The sequence below is a fragment of the Peromyscus eremicus genome, chromosome X (assembly GCF_949786415.1).
Source record: "Peromyscus eremicus chromosome X, PerEre_H2_v1, whole genome shotgun sequence".
Lineage (NCBI taxonomy): Eukaryota > Metazoa > Chordata > Mammalia > Rodentia > Cricetidae > Peromyscus > Peromyscus eremicus.
In genome coordinates this window covers 10,496,532-10,512,621 of record NC_081439.1, presented here as the reverse complement: position 1 = coordinate 10,512,621, position 16,090 = coordinate 10,496,532, and positions in this window count along the sequence as shown.

Sequence of the window (16,090 nt, the reverse complement as noted above, 5' to 3'; positions counted from 1 at the left end):
AATATTAATACATTTGCCTGATCATTGGATAAGAGGATATATTGTCTTGCAAACATATATGCAACTTGTTGAAGAATGTAGTATTTTTGACAGGTATGGGTTTTTATTGAAGCTAGAAACAAAACAAAAAATAACAAAGCATTGCATGCTAGTCAGTTTTCTGTTATTGTAAAAAAATATTTGTGGTAAACAACTTATAAAGTGAAAAGGTTTATTTTGGCTTAGACTTTTAGAGGCTCTGTTCCATGATTGATTGGCCCCATGGTAAGATAGAAGTACAGCATAAAGCAAAATTGTTCAGCTCATGGCTGAAAAGTAATTTAAAAAGAGAGAAGCAGGGTCTCAGTACCTTAATCTGATTACACATCCCTAATGGCTTTAAATCCTCTCACTAGGCCAAACCTTCTAGTAGCACCAGGAGCTAGGGATAAATCCTTTAACACATGAGCCTTTGGAGGACATCCAAGATCCAAATTATAGCAAATTCATTGGGATAAAAATGGAAAATAAGGTAAGAAGACAACATATGCAGTAGGGAAGCATTAGAAAGGAAAGGAAAGTGGGGTGGACCCCAGTACTTTATGGAATTAAGGAGAAGAGCTAGAGAACTCGAGGGATGCCAGTGTTCAGTAAAGTAGACATGGAAGAAAAGTCAAAGACTGTAAAAGATGAAAAATAGATAGAAGCAAGAGGCAGACGTAGGAAGGAAGGACCTGGATGGTAACTTTGCTGTCTGAGTACAGCTTTGGTTTTTAACTGTACGTTAGGCCATCTGCAGGGTTATTGGGAAGTAGAAATGAAAAAAAAAAAAAAACCTCCCCCTAGCTTTCACGCATCCTGTTATTAGAAAAATCTCTGTTTATAACGGTGATGGGAAAGTGTGGGATGATGAGAGGGGATGTGTATTGGGGAAGATAGCCTACTGTTCTGAGTAGGCTAACTCTTCCTTGCTTTACCGGAGGTGGAGAAAATGTGGCAGCCTTATTGAGAAAGTGCTCTCTCTTTTCTTCCCATTCTTGTTTCATTTTCTATGAACTCTGACTTCTCCCTCTTTCAAAGTTAAAGTAATTCATTTCTATATTCTCTTTGCCCTAGTATATAATTTTTTTTAAATGAAAAGGTAGGCCAGATGTGGTGGTGCACACCTTTAATCCCGGCACTCGGGAGGCAGATGCAGGAATACCTATGAGTTCTAGGCCAGCCTAACCTACACTGGGAATTCCAGGCCAGCCAAGGCTACAAAAAAAAAAAAAAAAAAAAAAAAAAAAAGAAAGAAAAAAAAGAAAAAAAAAAGTTAAGATGATGGTACTATTCCCCCCACCCCCTGGAATTAACATTCACTTCCTCAGTCTCCTGAGTGCTTGGATTGCAGACATGTGCTCCCTCCTCCGGTTTGGTCTGAGTTTTGGTATAATGCAGACAGGACTGTCATTTCATCACCCTTTCCCCAGCAGAACAAGAGACTGTTAACAAGGAAACACCGCGTCCCAGGGTGGAATCTAGAGTCTTGTTTGATGGCGGTTGTTTGAGCTCATTCCACGCTGAGGCATCCTAATGGTGCCAAGGAAGCACCAGCCCCAAAGCCAGTTTGGGCAGAGCTTCGCTGCTCTTCTTACTGAGGGTCTAATGAAGAGGGTGTCCCTTGCTACATCATGAGTTCACCATTCCTCCAGACTAGTTTTCCAGGACCCTATGGCACCCTCAAGGGGAGAATATCAAAAGGGGGTCTCAGGAGACAGGAGTAACTAGTGTGTGGCCAATGATGGGCAGTAGGGGACCTCAGGAATAGTTACTAGTGTAGAAGAGATGGTACCTTGGCCATATCCAGCTGAGAGGCCAGGTGAGGAGTGAATCCCTGGTAGATCCAGCAAGCTGGAGGAGCCAGCCACACCTTCTCTAGGCTGGATGGGTTCTGGTGCTACCACAAGGGGGAGAATGAGGATGGGGTGGTGGACCTCTGTGAGGCTTTGGTTGGTCCTGAAGGTCTTGGCAATACCGAGCCCAGATGGCATGTGGAAGGTGTGTAGGGTTTGCATAGACAGCGAGAGGACAGCAGGGACCTGGAGAGGCTAGGGCCAAGAGATGAAGGAGCCTTGTGACAGGAGCGCGGATGTGTGCTGGGGTGGGCTGTGCCTGCCTGGATTGTGGCGCCGCCGCCTGGTGGAGCCTGGCACTGAGCCTGTGGGTAGGGGCGGCTGGAGACCGCCTCTCTGCGCGGTCCCTCTACCTGCTGGGGGCGGGGAAGAAGAAAGGCGGGCACCAAGCGATAGGGTGAGTCACTCCTCTCCCTAGGGTTAGGAGAGGGACTTCTCTCCATTCCCGGGGTCTGCGCTTTGGCTCCAGGCTCCGGGCTCCAGTTCCGCGACTCCCTCGGCTACTCTCCGGGCGGCGCGACTCCTGCCTCCCTTCTGAGGCTGCTCCAGCCGCCTTTCTATATAGGTGAGGACTAGGTAAGTTCTCGCCATTTGATACCCTCTGTTAGGGTGCTGGCTGTGGGGGATGGGGGAGGGTCTTCCAGTCTGTGTCTCTGTCTTCTTCGCTTGCTTCCTTCCTCTGGTTCTTTCCATTGTAGACAGAAAGTTAGATTTTTTTAAAACGCGTCAGAGAATATTAAATCTGTGCTTAGACTCCCAGCCAAACCAAACTCTGGAGCCATATTCTTAATCTCCCGGGTACCTTCAAATGTCCTGATGCGACGTTTATGGGACAAGGTATGTTTGATTTGTTTCGTCTTTGCTTACTCAACCCCCCCCCCCCCCCATCTCTTTTTGTTCCTGGATAATTTTTAGAGGACAGGAGACAGGAGAACTGAGCTGGGATCCTTTGCCGGGCGCTTTCTTCATTCAGCAAGGTGGCTGGGTGTTTCTTGTAGCCTGAGTTGGGATCTTGGAAGAACCATTCTAACCCAGGACACAGCAGAGCTGGCAAAGAACTGCAGTTATTGCATACCTATAAAGTGACCACGGACAGAATCAAAATATTTTGGAGGCACAATCTGTGCCAACGCAACACCAATGTTGAGGGAATTCATTGAAAGACGCCATGGAATATTCTAGGAAAAAAATTGGAGGTTATTGTTGCTTTTGTATTTTCTGTTTTCAGAGATGCTTCAAAGCCTATTATTTCCCTTGCAGGAAAATCAATGAGAACCTATTCTGAGTCTTAGAAGGATTTACCTGTACAAAGCTACACACATGTTAGTGTGTCCTCTATCAGTGTAGGGAGTGCCAAAACTCATTGCTTTTAGTAAAATCAGTTTGGGGAGGGGGTGTTTCTCCTTTCACTACCATTAAGCAGCAAAATGTTTCTGTGACTATTAAATAGACACTAATTATTGCTGTCGTTTTTTGCATAGAAGTGCCAGGGAGAGTATGCTGAAATGCATGAATCTGTGGCTTATGCTGACAACTAGTTGTCAGTATTATTCAGTGTGATGTGATGTTAACAGGTGGTCTTAATTCATATCACAAAATGATTCTGTTCTAGACAACTTACCTGATGGTACAGTACCAAAGTACTCCTAAAATCTGGTATTGCCTTTTATCTTTTGGGGGAGAAATATAGGTGAAGGAATATTTTCTGGCAATTTATTAGCCCCTGATCATAGATTACTGGTTTTGGAATTGTCCTGTGGATTGCAATCTGTGGCCATATAAACAAACCCCTCTTGTTCTTCTTGGAAGAAAATTAGTGAAACTTTAGATGGTTAGTCAGGTCACAGGGAGTCATTGATAATCCTCTTTCAAGGACCTCCAGTAAGCTCTTCAAAATAAGTTATATTTCTCACTTCCCTAATAACCTAGCTCTTCTTGCCTCTATCATGAGTCTTATTCATATTTTTATCACTGGAACTTAGTAAAGTAGAGGTATGTTGGAAATATGAGTGAATGATTAAATCATTTTGCAGTTCAGATTTCTCAAATTCTACATGGGCAAGCTTCCGCTTCGATCCTAGAATATAATAATATAATCCATGTAATTCAATGGTATTCATAAAGTGTAGATCATCAGATTATACTATTTTGTAAATAAATAAGAATATGAATATATACAAGTGTGCGCATTTCACACACATACACATATTTATTTGAAGAGTGACTTTAGCAGTAGAGAAGTCTGACAGCAGGTGAACACAATGGGACAACAATGTCAATACCTTATCTTTAGGATTTCAAAATGGCTTCAGCCGCTTCAGATACGATGTCCCTATGCCTTATCCAAGGACAAGAAACCAAGGGTAGAAAAGGGGAGAGTGTTTTCCTTTGTGTAACTTCCTCTTTTCAGAGGAACAAAAAATAGTTTTCCTCCAAGTTTCCTAACAAATGCTCCTTTTGTCTCATTGGCAGGAGCTGGGGCATATAAACTGCTCTTAGTGGCAAGAGTGGCTGGGGAAATATCAAGACTTTTAGCTTCTATAATGGAAGGCTTATTGGGAGAGATGCTGTTGATGGCTTTGGAGAGCTAACCAGAAGGTCTGCTTGGAATACTATGAAAATGTTTGAAGTTGTGATTGTGTCATTGGTTGGGTCAAGTAAAATAAAATATTACTCAAGGTAGCAAAATCACATTTGGAAAGGATTCCCCCTGCCCCAAATTGTATGCTATTTTAGTTATGTCTATGAAACCTTCATGTGTTGAACATTAATCCCTATCATGAGATTTTAAGAGGGTGGAAACTTAATCTGACTGTGATATTTATAAGTAAGACCTTTGGGAAGAGATTAGGATTGGATATGGTAATCAGGGTAGAGCTTTCATCACTGAATACTGGTGGCTTCATAAGAAGAGGGAGGAGGCCAGAGAATGCTTATGTGTGTGCATTTTCTGTCAATTACTTTGTGAAAACCTGCACTATCTCAGGAATCTGCCAGCAAGATCACCACCAGTGTTGGGTCTATGAACATCAAGGACCCTGAACTAAATAAAACACACACACACACACACACACACACACACACACACACACACACACACACTGCCAAAAATGGACTAATACATTAACATTCAGAAAATATATTGTATATATTCATATTCACATATAAATCTTACATGGCCTCCATTAATATTAAATATAAATCAGATCCTCCAGTTCTTGAAACACAGCAAACTTTTAATAATTAGTCCTTTGAGTAGATTGTTGGGTTTGAGAGCTACAGGGATAAGGAAAAAGTGGAAAAGCTTTAGCACTTAAATGCTGTTTAGAACTGTGGTACCAGAGCCCTGGTGTGAGGATTTATAGAATCCAAGTCTTTCATTTGGATCCTAGGAACCTTGAAGGCATCTTAATGGGAGGAACAATGAAAACCTAGCAAAAATAAGTGCTGACAACTTAGGTCAACAGATTTTCTTGAGGGGGGACTTCTCTATGCCTGTACTGTGGAGGATTCCTACCGAAGTGGGGGGCAATAACAAAATAAAAGGCCAAATAACTTAAAATGTTGATGTGTGAAGAGAACATTACCATCACAAACTTGCCAGCTGTTATTTTGACTTCCTCCTAGTAGGAGTCCTCAATGTATAGAAGGTCCACTTTTGGGAACATAACAGCGAGAGACTGGATGAGCAAGGGTCAGAGACTGGAATTTTAGATTTTAGATTTTAGCGCTCTGAGTCTTGGAAGGGTTGCCTGATAAGCCTGGTGTAGATATCAACAACTTTCAAACGTTGCGGCACAGTAACAATTCCCAGGGAGCTTTTTCAAACCCAGATTCATGGGTTAATCCTTAGATCACTTATGTTGGAAACTTTGGGAATGGGAACCAAACATTATTAGTGTTTTTAAAAACACCTTCTAAAATTGCCAGTACCTACTTGAGTTTGGAGACTCTTAATTTTCTGGAACTGCCACACTACATGCCACTAAGGAAATGTGGCAAAGAAAATAAATTTGTTTTCCCGGAGTCCTGGAGATTAAAAGTCTAAGATCAAAGCGCCAGCGGGGTTTCCTACTTGTGAAGCCGATGGCTTTGATTTGGATGCAGCTGCCCTCTTGTTGTGTTAGTCCATAGCCTTTCCTTGGTGCAAATCTGTGCTGCGACCTCCACTTTCTAAGGACATAAATCACAGCAGGTTTACTCTAAATACCTTATTTTCACGTGATTACATCTTTAAAGGACCTGTTTCCAAATATAGGCATATTCTCAGATCTTGCCTGTTAGAACTTAAGCATAACAACATGAAGAGGGCCACAATTCAGCCCATAAACAGAAAGTGGGGTACAGCATGGCAGTTCTTACCTTTGAATGTGCACATGAGTTACCGAGAAACTTTATTAAAATGCAGGGGCCACTTCTTAAGGTGAGGCATGAGAGTGCACAGTTCTTACACATTCCTGGTGACATGATGTTGCTGCCTCATAGACTGTCTTTTAGGTCGTGTGGTCTGTGTAGATCAAACTTTAGCAGTTACCAAGCTTACCATGAAGAAATGGTTAGAAACAGGTTTCTGGTGTCTGATTCAGAATTTGTGATTCTATTAGTTTGGGGTACAGCCCAAGAATTTGCATTTCTAACAAGTTTCCAGATGACATCCATGTCACTTGTCTAGGGATGATGATTTGCAAGCCACAGATCACTGACATTTTGCTCTTTTATGGTATTTGTGAGGTCAAGGTCATTCCATATATTATGGTATGTGAAGTTTATCTATGATACTCACTATCTTAATACTGGACAGTATTGCACTTTATTTTGTCAAGATTACCTCCCCAGAGAGCAGAGGAAAATGTGAGAAAATGCTTCATTGGGATTTTTTACATGTCTTGTAGAAACAGAGGTAGGTGACTATGTGTAGCCTCACTTGTCTCTAGTCATGTTCTCCAACAAGAGAGCTAACTTGCAGCTTGCTATTTTTACCAGCTTAAAGATGATTGTGTAAGACTTCTCCTATGCGATTTAAAAAGGATTAATCACTCTAGAGAACGTATGTCTCTCAAAGGGGCAATGAGTTTTTCTCAAAACACATTAATTTTAAATAATTTCTTATTTAGTTCCATTATCATTTCTACACGAGACTCATAGTGTACTATATCAAACAGCATCTCTTCCCCCAAAATAACTGGAGATGAGAAAAACATGTTGCTTGTTTGTTGAGAGTAAATTTATTTCTGTGGCTGTTTTAATCATTTATAAAAGATGTGGCTAGCACTTTTATACTATCTTCACATGAATATACACATATTTTCTACAATAATTTTCATTATTGTAAATGTTATGCTTCATATGCATTCATATGCATTCATTTGTAATTCAATAAAACAAGATTACATTTTTAAAAACATTTATTTTATCATTTTAAATTATTTGGGGGAGGGAGAGTGGGTATGAGTGTGTATGTGGGCATGTGCATGAGCACACAAGTAGCAGAAAAGGGCATCAGATCTCCTGGAGCTGGAGTTACAGGCTATTTGTGAGCCACTCGATGTGGGTGCTGGGAACCAAACTTGGGTCATCTGCAGGAGCAGTATGCACTCTTAAATGCTGCCTCTCCACCCAACCCATTTACTCTGGAACTGGACACAAAGAATGGTTTTTGCTAAAATTTTTCCCTTGCACATTTTCCAAAGATGCCAGATGTGTAGAGCCTCTAGTCAGAATAAAGCTATTCATTTAACCCCCAAAGAGCAAGTAATATCTTTTCCACATTTCATACGTGTTTTGAGTTTACCTTCTCAGATTTCCCACAGTTTGCACTTTTTTTTTTTCCCTCCGTTGGCTGTGTTGCCCCTGCATGTCCAGGGGAAGAGGTTTTAGGTAGTATTCTAATAGAAGTGTCTTATTTCCTGGATAAGACAAGCGCAGTTGGTAAGACGGATACAATAGGCTGTGAGAGCCCACCAGCATTAAGCATTTGAACGGTACAGTGGATTCTGTTCCTCCTGATTTCATGCTCAACAATCAACCTGATGATGCCACATGTTCATTGCCTACAGGGAGAGGATAACCTGGTCAGGCTGTCTGTTCTGCTGACAGTTATGTTTTTCATTGTAAATTACTAAGCCAACACTCTGACTTTAAACACTTATGAGTGTTTTGGGTATGAGTCAGCACCCAGCACCCTTAAGCCTAATAAATTCAGGGACACTGATAAGATCTGTTATCTGACAGATGGCTCCATGACAAGTCCTGATGCTGCTGACTCACTAAAGTGAATTAAAACCAGCCAACGTTTACGACTATTAAGAATTTTCTGCATACCAAGCAACATGCAATTTTATTTACCTTATCTCATTTAGTCCTCATATTAACTCTGTGAGTTATTTGGTATATTCATTTTATAATTTTAAGACAGACATATATATTTAAAACATGCCCCAAGGCTACTGTAATAGAATTTTTTAAATGAAATTTAATATTTTCAATTATCATGAAAAATAACAATTCCCTTATGACATTTTTATACATACTTAGTCTGAGTTGGTCCTCTCACCCCCACTTACGCTCTGCTCTCCCTCAACCATATTCCTCTCCCTATCCATACTTGTACACTTCTGCCCCCAGGATTCTCCTTTCCTCATCTAGTGACAGAAACTTAAGCTGCCCTCTAATATTCACCCTCACTTTCTCTCTTAGGAACTGAATCCCATTGTTCTTGCTGGTAGCAGTGTATCTAATGAAGAGTCTCTCATGTAGCATCTCTTACATCCAACTGTGAAGCTATGACTGAATTTCACCAGGGAGAGAAAGCTATTCTATGAGATACTTCTCCGAAGCCCAGGGGAAGGGAGTTGGCATGCTTGAGAGGAGAGCCTTGTTTCTCTCTTTCAAGCCTGATGACTGAGCTCCATTTCCAGACCCCCATGATGGAAGAGAGAACCAATGAGAAAAACCATCCTCATTTTGCTTCTCTGGTGAGAGAATGCCAGTTAGTTCCAGTAACAGACAAATGTCTAAACTAAAACTGCCACAGAAGTTCCCTGGTACCAACACAGGCCCGTGTTCCCCCTTTACCTAGCTGTTCCAACAAGTTCAAAGCTAGATTACATCCAGCAGCTTGCCCCATGGTCTAAGATGGCACCAACTCTCTTGCCTCTATTCTATACCAGCAACAGAAAGAAACAGGACTTTTCACACATCCTTACAGCCCAGCTTTTCAAAGTTTTCATACATGTACATATAGTATGTTGATCATACCCCCCTCATCTATCGACCCTTCCCTTTCTTGCCCTGTCCCTCCTATTAGTTCCCCTTGACAGTTTCAAGTTTATATTACATCTATTCATTTATTCATGTGCCTGCACCCGCACTAGCATATGCACATACACAGAGGTCAAAGGTTAACTTTGAGGAGCTGTCTCTCCCTTTCACCATGTTGGGGCCTGGGGACTGAGCTTAGGCCATCAGGCTTGGCGGGAAGCATCTTTACTGGCTGAGCCATCTGGCCAGTTAAACAATTATTTTGTTCATTTATTTGTTTGTTTGCTTGTTTCTTTATATTTTGTGTATGGGTGGCATGCTCCATGATGTGGATCTAGATGTGGAAGGATCACTTTCAAGAACTGGTTCTTTCTTCCATCATGGGGGTCTAGAAATGAAGCTCAGTCATCAGGCTTGGTGTTTTTACCTGCTTAGCCATCTGACTGGCCCATCCTTGACAGTTTTACTTCTGGTTTTTATTTTGTACATACATACATGATGTTCTGTGTCTATATAAATTTAAAATCCACAACTGAAAAAAAGTGACTTTCCTCCCCCAGACATTCAGTCCAGCTCTTAATCAAGCCTTCGGTCTAGTAACTAACTTCATGCTGTATATCCAGGTGGTGCCTTCCTTAAGTCATAGTGAATACCCCACTTTCCATACTAGATCATCGTTGGTATTTCCCTAGCACTCACACACGTGTTATATAATCCGAGAGAGTTAATAATCTAAGATGGGAACTGGCGATGAACTCCCTTTATTTCACCTATTCTTGACCAAATAATTCTCATTTGCATTTTAGTAGAGTTTGTTCCTCAGAAGTTCTCAGAGGGTCTAAGTAAGATTAAAAATCAAGTTTTCTACAGTAGTGGATAACTTAGAAATATATTCCTATATTAGTTTTCTTTTTCTTTTTCCCCACCTGTATACTTCTATTCACTGGAAACTCTGCCCCAAACAAATTTACCTGCATACAAACCTTTGTTTCAGGCTCTGCTCTTAAATAAGTTTCCGAAACTTATTTAAGACATCATCTAAGCCTTGAATTAAACTGTACTGATGGCACTTTCAGATTCTTGTGGCTTTTGATTGATGAAGAACATAGTATGTTTGGTGTGAAAATGTGATAACACATGATGGAATCTGATAACAAAAGTGTGCATGTGGATGTGGATTTGCAGGAGCTCATATATCTTGTTTTGTGCGAGTACAATTTGGGATTATTTTGGAAAAGCAAATTCTGTTGCTCCTATAGTTTGAGTATTATTTGTGTGTGTTTTCTAAGGATTTGTGAGCTGGAAGCTTGGTTTGCATTGTCTTAAGGGGTGTTGGAATCTATAAGAGCTCAAGAGGGAGGACCTAGTGGAAGACGTTTAAGTTGTGGATTAATGTAGTTTTCCATGGGATAAGGTTAGTTATCCTGAGAGTAGATTCTTATAAAGTTGGGTCACTCTATGCACTTGCCCTATTCGGAATGTAGTCTGTTGCCTTTCTATCTCTCCATGTTGTGGTGCAGCCCAGGAGACTCCATCAGAGGCTAAACAGATAGGTTACCCAATCTTGAGCTTTTAGCCTCCCCAACTCTGAGCTGGATAAAACACTTTTCTTTATAAAGTCCCAGCCTCAAATATTGTGTTATATCAGCAGAAAACAGACTAATTCAGACATTATCTTGGTAAGCTGAATCTACCAACCCTATGACTCAGTATTTTTATTCCTACATAATCTCTAGAGAAATTCTGAATGTGAGTCAGTGTCCTGTTTGATTATTTTTTTGTCAGCTGAATACAAGCCAGAGTTATCTAGGAAGAGAAACATCATGTGAGAAAAGGGCCTTCATCAGATGGCCTGTAGGCTAGTCTGTGGGACGTGACTGATGTGGGAGAGAGCTCCGCCAAGCAAGGCAGGAGAAGCAAGCTAGTAAGTAGCATTCCTCCTTAGCTTCTGCTTCAGTTCCAACCTCCAGGTTTCTGCCTTGAGTCCCCAACCTGCTTCCCTGAGTGATGGACTATAAAGTATAATCCAAAATAAACCCTTCCCTTCCCCAAGTTGTTTTTTGTCAGGGTGTTTATCACAGGCATAGAAGCCTAACTAAGACAACTGTACCTCTAGAAATAATGTGCACCACAACATGATTCATAATAAAAAAAAGTCTAGAATAACATAGTCATCCATTGATAGGAAAATGGTAAGTGTGATGTTTGTTTTTAGAGTAAAATGAATTAATTCTTGCTATAGGGAAGAATACAGACTCATAAATAAAATATAAATCCTTAGGGATTTTACACATACAAGATACATATTATATTATATGCACACATATATGTGTATATGTGTGTATGTATGTATGTATGTATGTAACTTAGAACCTAGGCCAGTACTGGGGAGACAGATGGGATTGGGTAGTAGTATAGTAGATGCACTAGCATTAGCAATGTTGTAGGTACTGATTTGGGTAACAGACTCATAAAGATTCATTTATTAAAATCTATAACTTAGTCAAATATGAAAGATACTTTTGCATTTCCCATCTATTCTATACATACATGTTGTTAGACTAGTAAAGGCAGCCTCAGTGAAAGCTTCTGCTGGTCCTCACTTCAGCGGCTCTTAGAGCTCTCCATTATGTAATGGATTTTCTCCCTTTGTATTTCCTAATACCTTTTAGCCAACTCGAATGGAAGGCAATATGATTTAGTTTTCCTTACCATTATCAAGAGTCACATCCTCTTGTACAAGTGGGAAAGAGCAGTTCACTGCGTCCTCTCTGCCTCTGTCCACTTACGTCTATTTGCTGTACTAGCGCTCTGCCCAGTGCTCTCTGATGTCAAGAGTACAGCTGCTACCCCACTGCTAGTCTAGGCACAACATCCATAATTCTGTATTTTTCATTCTTTTGAGGACATGTGTTTGTGGTGTGTGTGTGTGTGTGTGTGTGTGTGTGTGTGTGTGTGTGTGTACTTATAGAGGCTAAAGATCAACCGCAAGTGTTATTCATTTTGTATCATTTAAAACAATTTTTAAATTTAAATATATTTTGAGCATATTCTTCCCCTTCTCCAACTCCTTCCAGATCCTCTCCCCTCCCTACCCACCCAACTTTAAGTTCTTTCTCAAAAGACAAACAAAAACCCAATACAATAACAAAACCCCCAAACCAAGAAAACAGAATAAAATCACAGGCTCTTCAAAAATAAAACAAAAATAAAAACACAAAACAGCAACTAAATAAAAGCACCCACAAAAACAACAACAACAGCAACAACAACCGTGGAGTCCATTATATGCTGGTCAACTATTCCTGAACATGAGGCCTGTCCTGAAGTGGTTGATATATCTAGTGTCACTCTTGAAGAAAACTGATTTTCCCAATGCCAGCAGGTATGAGTGACAGTTCAGTTGTTAACCTTTACCCTAGTGACTAGGTTTCCATTCATTCATTCATTTTTTAAAAAATAACAAAATAAAATATAATAGGATAAAACAAAAATGATCACATCAAAAGTTGGACAAGATGAACAGAAGGGAAAGAGCCCAAGAGAAGGCACAAGAATCAGAGACCTACTCATTCACACACTCAGTATTCCCATAAAAACACTAAACTGGAAGCCATGATATATATATGACCTAGTACTGTCCCATGCAGGTCCTGTGCATGCTGCTTCAGTCTCTGTGAGTTCATATGACCTTTGCTTATGTTTATTTTGAGGGCCTTGTTCCCCTGGTGTCCTCCATCCCCTCTGGTTCTTACATTCTTTATGCCTTCTCTTCCACAGGTTTCTCTGAGCTCTGAGGGAATGGATCTGATGGAGACATCCCATTTAGGGCTGAGTGTTCTAAGGTTTCTCATTCTTTGCATACTATCTGGCTGTGTTTCTCTATATTTGTTTCCATCTGCTGCATGAGGAAGCTTCTCTGATGATGGTTGAATATGGCACTGATCTATGAATATAGCAGAATATCATTAGGAGTCATTTATCACTAGATTTTTTTCTTTTCTTAGACCAGTAGTATTTGGTTTTCCCCTAGGTCCATGGGCTATCTAGTCTCGAGTTCTTAGTCACCCAAGTAGTGTCAGGTATGGGTTCCCTCTTGTGAAGTGGGACTTAAGCTAAATCCATTGTTGGTTTGTTACTCTCAAAAGCTTTGTGCCACCATTCCTCTAGCATATCTTATAGACAGGACACCATTGTTGATATAGGGTTTGTGGTGGACTTGGTGTTTATGGTTCTCTTTTGAGAGCTTGCAGAGTACCTTCCTGTCCTAAAGAACCTGGAACATATGCGTGAAGACTCTATGTAGGCACTGGCTTGGCATCTGCATCTTCAATGAGTTGTGTGGGAATTGTCTTCAGCAATGGGGACTTTCTGTCTGTTTTTGGAGAGAAGCTTGGTTATCACTGATTTCACAGTAAATATCCACATATAAGCAAATACATACAAAATTTGTCTTTCTGAGTCTGAGATACCTCGTTCAGAATGACTTTTTTTCAGTTCCATCCATTTACCTCCAAATTTCATGATGTCATTTCTTTTTAATCTTGAGTAATACTCAATTGTGTAAATGTATCACATTTTTTTTTAATTCAGTCTTCTGTTGAGGGACATTTAGGTTGTTTCTAATTTCTGGCTGTTATGAATACAACAGCAATGATCATGGTTGAGCAACTGTCTCTGTGGTAGGATGAAGTGTCCTTTGGCTATATACCCAAGAGTGGTATAGATGGATCATGAAGTAGATTGACTCCCATCTTCCCGAGGAACTGCCACACTGATTTCTATAGTGGCTGTACATGATTGAACTTCCACCAGCAATGGATGAGTGTTCCTCTTATTCCACATCCTCACTAGCATGAGTTGTCACTTGTTTTGTTGATCTTAGCCATGCTGACAGGTGTAAGATGAAATCCTAAAGTAGTTTTTTGCAGTTCCCTCATGACAGGGATGTTGAACATTTCTTTAAGTGTTTTTCAGCCATTTGAGTTTCCTCTATTGAGAATTCTCTGTTTAGATCTGTACCCTATTTTAACTGGGTTATTTATTTTCTTGATATCTAGTTTCTTGAGTTCTTTATACATTTATACATTTTGGATATTAGCCCTCTATCAGATGAGTAGTTGGTAAGAATATTTTCCCATTCTGTAGACTGTTGCTTTGTCTGAATGATGGTGTCCTTTGCTATGGAGAATCTTCTTGGTTCATGAGGTCCCATTTATTAGTTGTTGATCTTAGTGCCTGTACTAATGGTGTACTGTTCAGAAAGTATTTTTTCCTGTGCCAGTGAATTCAAGGCTATTCCCCATTTACTCTTCTATCAGGTTCAGTGTATCTATTTTATGTTGGTGTTTTTGATCCATTTGGACTTGAGTTTTGTGCTGGGTGATAAGTATGAATCTATTTGCATTCTTCTACATGCTGATATCCAGTTTGACCAGCACCATTTATTGAAGATGCTTTTTTTTCTGGTGTGTATTTCTGGCTTCTTTATCAAAAATCAAGTGTACACAGGTGTGTGGATTTATGTTTGGGTATTCAGTTCAATTTCATTGATTAGCATATCTGTTTTTATGACAATATCATGTGGTTTTTATTACTATAGCTCTGTAGTAGATTGGGAATGGTGAGACCTCCAGCAGTTCTTTTATTATTTAGGATTGTTTCAGCTATTCTGGGTTTTTCTTTTTTTTCATGGGAAGTTGAGAACTTTCCTTTCAAGATCTGTGAAGAATTGTGTTAGAATTTTGATGGGGATTGCATTGAATCTGTAGATTGCTTTTGGTAAGATGACCATTTTTACTATATTAATCCTAGTGGCCCATGAACATGGGAGATCATTCCATCTTCTGGTATCTTCTTCAATTACTTTCTTCAAAGATTTGAAGTTTTTATCATACAAATCTTTTACTCGCTTAGTTAGAGTTACCCCAGGATGGGTTATATTATTTGAGGTTATTTTGAAAGATATTGTTTCCTGATTTCTTTCTTAGTCTATTGGTCATTTGTATATAGGAGGACTACTGATTTTTGTGAGTTATTTTTGTGTCCAGCTACTCTGCTGAAAGTGTTTATCAGCTATAGGCATTCCCTGGTGGAGTTTTTCAGGCCACTTAATGTATACTATCATGTCATCTGCAAATAAAAGTACTTTGACATCTTCCTTTCTAATTTGTAAATCCTTCACTTGTGTTATTGCTCTAGCTAAGACTTCAAGTACTATATTGTACCAGGTTTTTTCTTTTGGGCCACCAGCCAGCTCCCAAACCTGATACAGAGACTTATTATTAGTTTTGAATGCTTGGCTTAGCGTGGGCTCGTTTCTTGCTAGCTCTCATAACTTACCCTGTTTCTCTTCATTTACGTTTGGCCTCAGGATATTTTTTTTTTACATTTTTCTTTCCTTCTGTATATCTTACTTTCATTGCTTCTCGTATCTGGCTGCCCTGGCGTCTCTCTCATTCTCTCCTTTTTTCTTCTCTTCTCTTTCTTCTCCTGAGCCTAGATTCCTCCTCCTATTTATTCTTTCTGCCTGCCAGCTCCACCTATCCCTCTGCTGCCTAGCTATTGGCTATTCAGTTTTTTTATTAGACCAGGCAGGTGCCTTGGGCAGGCAAGGTGAAACAGATGCAACACATTTTAACATAATTAAAAACACATCCTTAAATTATTTAAAAAATACAGCATAAACAAATGTAACACACTTTTACACAATTAAAGTAATATTCCACAGCATAAACAAATGTAACACATTTTTGCCTGGTTAAAATAGTATTCCACTGAAAGGACTAAGTAGATGCCATAACATGGTGCTTAGTCTTCTCTCAGAGATCAGGCCTCAATTTCAGTTTCCTGAGACTTAAGCAAGCAGTTTCTGAGAGGGCCATGAACAAAAGACATAGTCCTTGCAGTAGCTCCCTTTCTGCACGTACTCTATCTGCTCAAGGTTCAGCCAATTG